The sequence below is a fragment of the Myotis brandtii genome, unplaced genomic scaffold (assembly GCF_000412655.1).
Source record: "Myotis brandtii unplaced genomic scaffold, ASM41265v1 scaffold165, whole genome shotgun sequence".
NCBI classification, from domain to species: Eukaryota; Metazoa; Chordata; class Mammalia; order Chiroptera; family Vespertilionidae; genus Myotis; species Myotis brandtii.
This window is the reverse complement of record NW_005356042.1, coordinates 3,516,676-3,522,240: the sequence shown is the minus strand read 5'-3', so window position 1 is coordinate 3,522,240 and position 5,565 is coordinate 3,516,676. Positions and strand designations below refer to the sequence as shown.

Genomic DNA, 5,565 nt, shown 5'->3' with positions numbered 1-5,565 from the left:
AAGCCATCCCAGGTCCTGAGTGCCTGCGGCCTGCCAGAGGGAGGGAAGCCCGGGTCCCGGGTGCCTGCGACCGGCCAGAGGAGGGAATCCTGGGTCCCGGGTGTGGGGCAAAGCAGAGGCAGTTAGGGGCAATCAGGCCAGCAGGGGAGCAGTTAGGGGCAATCAGGCAGGCAGGCAGAGGTGGTTAGGGGCGATCAGGCAGGCAGGCAGGCAGGCGAGCGGTTAGGAGCCAGCAGTCCCGGATTGCAAGAGGCAGTCGGACATCCCCCAAGGGGTCCCAGATTGGAGAGGGTGCAGGCCGGGCTGAGCACAAATTTCATGCACCGGGCCTCTAGTCTATTATACATAAAAGCCTAAGCTACTGTTACGACCAAGATCAACCGGTCATTATGACACGCACTGACCACCAGGGGGCAGATGCTCAATGCAGGAGCTGCCCCCCAGTGGTCAGTGGGCTCCCACAGCCAACCTCCCACAGTCCCTCCCCCCGGCTGGCCGGCTACCCTGATCGGTCCCGATCGGGACTGGGCGAGACTGCCCTGATTGGCCCTAATCGCCGGTTAGGCTGAGGGACCCCCACCCATGCACCGGACCTCTAGTCCTATATAATAAAAGCCTAATATGCTAAGTTTCCAACCATTCGACCAGTCACTTTGACACGCACTGACCACCAGGGGGCAGAAGCCTCAAGTGGTAGGTTAGCTTGCTGCTGGGGCGCGGCCGATTGGGACTGGGTAAGATGGGCTGGACACACCCTGAAGTCCTCCCCAACGCCAATCGTGCACCAGTGGGGTCCCTTGGCCTGGCCTGCGCCTTCTCGCAATCTGGGACCCCTCAGGGATGTGGGAGAGCCAGTTTCGGTCCAATCCCTGCAGGCCAGGCCAAGGGACCCCACTGGTACACAAATCTGTGCACCAGGCCCCTAGTGTTATCGTAACAACTTAATTATCTCCACTTCCAACTACACACACCAACCAACTCATTACCCACACTGCTGAGAAGTGGCTGCTGGTGTTGGTTTTTACTGTGGGTGCATCCCACTAAGTTATTTCACAACCTATCAATGTTACAACCCCCTAATGGAAAGCTAGGGAAATTAGGCTTTGAATGATGCTGTCCTGAGCTGCCTTCTGGCAATTTCATTCTTCCAATTTCTTGAGAACATCACATTTCACTCATAGGAGGCTCCCTATGCCCACTTGGGCAATCTCCTATTCATCCTTCAATATCACACTGAGATGCTGACTTTCTTCCTTAATAATGTCAATATTTTTCAAATTTTCTAGAGTGGACACTGTTTTATATTATGTCACCACCGCACTCAGGAAACTTTTCCCACACACCCCTCCCAACTCTATAGTACAACCACTTGTCTCCCCACTCCGTATAAGATCCTTTTGTCTCAGAGCCCAACACTGTGTTCTGGTCTCATGGCACACATGCACATATAAGACACATTAGAGGAAACCCTAACCTTCAGAAAACATGAGAATACATAACTAACTGCTATACTAGCAAGCACAAATGACGATATTTCATAGAGAAGCACTGTCCCAATAAAGTTCTTCACCCTTTGCCTCTGAGTATTTGTGCCCTTCCAATCCATCCAGCTTACAATTATTATTTGATAATTGATGAGAATTCACCTCAAATATACTTTATAGACAAAATTTTAAGAATACACAAAGTAGCCCTAACCGGTTTTGCTCAGTGGATAGAGCGTCGGCCTGCGGACTGAAGGGTCCCAGGTTCGATTCCGGTCAAGGGCGTGTGCCTTGGTTGCGGGCATATCCCCAGTGGGGGGTGTGCAGGAGGCAGCTGATCAATGTTTCTCTCTCATCGATGTTTCTGACTCTCTATCCCTCTCCCTTCCTCTCTGTAAAAAACCAATAAAATATTTTTTTAAAAGAGAATAATTCTAAGGACACTCCTGTTTAAAAAAAAAAAGAATATACAAAGTAATAAGCCCTCCCCATCTAGAATGTTCTACTACAAGCCCCAGCTGAGTGGCCATGCCTGGTCAGCTACTGTTCCCCAGGTGATTCAAGAATTTTGGCATAACATATTGGTTCCTCAGAGCCTTTCATTCTGACTCACCTACAAATGAATACATTTCTATGAATAAAGTGTCCATATTTTCTCCTTTCCAGAGCCACCAATTCCTGAAAGCACTGGTACACTTAACTGTATGCCAAGTTATAGTCTACTTATTTATTCTACCTTACTACCACTGACAAAGCTTTCAAAAAATATTGTTATAAAATGAAAAGGAAATAGTGCCCACTAGTCCATATTCAAGCAATATTAAGCTCTCAGATTAACAGATCTCCCTCAAAAAGCAGTGAGAGAACGAGACAGAGATGGAGACAGAAAGGGAGGGAGGGGTGTCCCCTCAGCCTCCAAGGATTACATAAGAAACCAGTGAAAGAATACTTGAAAAACAGCTACAAATATGCATAAGATTAGTAACATTCATGGACTCTTTTTTTTAACCATAGTATCTTGGAGAAGGACACTGGCCTCCAAATGCAAGTAGAAGTTTCCAGCTACCATCACTTAACATTGTATTATCCACCAGGAATTTAAGATCTTCTATCACTGCCCAGCCTGTTCCATGCACTAGATATAAACAAGTGGTCCAAGCTGTAAACAGGCACTGAAGAAAAAATGGGTTGCAGGGAAGACATGCCCACTATATTCCAAAAATTCGAATCACCCATGACTTGTCTTTTACATATTCCCACCCACTAACGATGCATCAGATTCTATGAGTCTGGGGTGAGAACTGTAGAAATGTGTTTGTTTTTAATGCTTCCCAAGCAAATCTAATAAATCACTGATCCAGATCCACTATCCCACTGGAGAATTCTTATTACCCTTCCCCTATAAAATAAGTCAGAAATGCCTAGTTTGAGAAAGAAGGCCACAGAAATGAGAAGATTCCCCAAAAGTCATTTAAGCCAGGCGTAGCAGGGCTGTGAAGAAGAGCAGGCTGCCCTCACCTCAGAAGTCACAACCCCAAGACCTGTGTGTTAACATGATGACTAATGAAACATGCTGCTGGTCCACTCACTGTGTTCCCATACAGTCCACAACAGACGTCTCCTGGATCCAAATATCAACTCTGAGGGACAAGATCCAATCCTTATTTAGTAAAGGCTGGTATGTGGATGGGAAATATCAGACTCATACAGCCACACCATACATGTGAGTCTAAGACTCAAATCAAGATAATCTCCTGAGATCTAACATTTGATGAGTTATCTTCTGCTAAGATCCTGGATGTTTGGGGAATGCTCACTCCCTAAAAAATTGCACAAGATCAGTCACGGTGACTCCTGCTAAGGGGCTGCAGGGTGGAAGGTGCTAGTTAATTGGCAGATATATACATCAGTGTGGGGGATTTGCTTTGAAACATGGCAGTGATGGCGAACCTTTTGAGCTCGGCGTGTCAGCATTTTGAAAAACCCTAACTTAACTCTGGTGCCGTGTCACATGTAGAAATTTTTTGATATTTGCAACCATAGTAAAACAAAGACTTATATTTTTGATATTTATTTTATATATTTAAATGCCATTTAACAAAGAAAAATCAACCAAAAAAATGAGTTCACGTGTCACCTCTGACACGCGTGTCATAGGTTCGCCATCACTGAAATATGGTGTCTGCTGAGAGCTCAATATCTACCTACCAATCCACAATTACTATCCCGTCACATACAAACATGCTTTCAATTTGTCAGTTTAAGAAATAAGATGTCGCGCCCTACCTGGTTTGGCTCAGTGGATAGAGCGTCAACCTGTGGACTGAAGGGTCCCGGGTTCGATTCTGATTAAGGGCACATGTCCAGGTTGCAGGCTTAATCCCCAGAAGGGGGAGTGCAGGAGGCAGCCAATCAATGATCATTGATGTTTCTATCTCTCTCTCCCTCTCTCTTCCTCTCTGAAATCAATAAAAATATTTTTCTAAAAGACATGAGATGTCTTTCTCACTTCAATTTCTATATTTAATTCAATATGCTGGTGATGCTCTTCATCTTTAAATCACCACAAATTTCCAAAAGGACACCTGTGTTCTAATAACAGTACTGCACTGTTAAAACGTTGTCATTAGCCAACATATTTTGCTACCAAGCACAGAAACCTTTGCACATACATACATATCCTTCCCACCAATCTGACAGAACACCCCCACCTTAAGCAAAGGAGTAGAATCTCTATTTTGAAAAGTAAAGTAAAACTTTCTTCTATTAAAACATGAAAATCCAAGTTTCTTTCCTGGTAGATTATCCTCAATAAGAAAAACTCAAATACAAAAGACACACCATTTTCCAACAGCAAGTATTATACAGGAACCTCAGACAATGGCTGCCTTAGGTGTTAAGAGAGAAGAAAGTGGGATGGTCATTCAGCAAGAATAAAACTAAAGCAGTTGAAAAGGAAGAAAATAATTTAGACAAAATGTATGAATATCACGGCAACTAAAGCCCCCCTTTTATAAATTTACCATCAGAGTATTGCTTTAAGTTGACTTCCTTCAGAATTAAAATAAAATTATTTTTCAACACTGAAAACTACAGGACACTCAAAAACCAAAAAACTACAATTTGTTTCAATAAGATTATTATAACAATCTTAATTATGAGAGTAACTAATGGCTAAACAAACAAACAGACCGACTCCTCCCCTCCTCATACTTTCCTCCTCCACACAGGTCATTTCTCCTCATTCATCTCTTCCTTCTTCCAGTTTTTCTCTCTCTCCCATCTCTCACTCACTCCACAATCTGCTACTGTCATCTCTAAGCAAATAGCCCCTAATTCTTCTACTTTAAGTCTGGATCTCTCATGAGATGCCACTCCTACTCCACACTTGGTTGTGTCCAACTGGCTGTCCAAACTCACCACATCAGACTTAGGCCTCCCTGGCTCCCTTTTCTGTTCTTAGGCTGTGCTGTCCTGGCCACACCTACATACTACCAGGGTATCTGCTTTACTTCTATGATCCTCTACTGCTCCTAGTGCCACTGTGAATCCCAGCTTGTACCCTGTCCTGCAATTCACCTCTCCAATGCACCTCATATGTAGCAGCAAGCTTAATTCTCCTGATGATCAATGTGGGGTAGTGTATATAAGCTAAGACTAGGGCCTGTGGAGTCTGATGGCAGTGACCTTTGGATATGTTCTAACAGCCTGTATCACACAATATCATTCTTAGTTTATAGAAAGAAAAGTTACTGGATGGTGAAGCCTTGGGGGGCGGGGGGGTTAGAAGAGGTCCATGGAAGAAAAAAGGAACCATCTATAATGAAGATAGGTGATAGTGTCACAAAGATGGACAAGATAACCAATGGGATGAAAACACAAAAGCTCAAACACAAAGCCGAAATACCTGGAGACCTAATTCATGATGGATAGCACTGCAGATCAGTGAACAAAGAACAATCTACTCCAGTGGTTCTGGGTGAGGGGCTGATGGCTGTTTGCAGGCTGGGCACACCCCCTTCAGGGTGGAGGTCCCCACTGGGGTGCCTGGCCAGCCTGGGTGAGGGGCTGATGGCTGTCT

The 5,565-nt window shown here is 44.7% G+C and overlaps 1 protein-coding gene across 9 annotated transcripts in view; it reads right to left on the bottom strand.

The window, feature by feature from the left end:
* ANKRD11 (ankyrin repeat domain 11) overlaps window positions 1–5,565 on the bottom strand; it is a 211,311-nt gene that overhangs the window by 177,045 nt on the left and 28,701 nt on the right. For 6 of the 9 annotated variants that reach the window (XM_014536636.1, XM_014536637.1, XM_014536640.1 and 3 more), the window contains exon 1: window positions 3,003–3,124. The exons of 1 other annotated variant lie outside the window; for it this stretch is intronic. The gene's annotated coding sequence lies outside the window, so the exon portion shown is untranslated. Of the gene's footprint in view, window positions 1–3,002; window positions 3,125–3,770; window positions 3,787–5,565 lie in introns of those variants that run through there. 2 more of the 9 variants (XM_005862491.2, XM_014536641.1) reach the window with 2 other exon arrangements.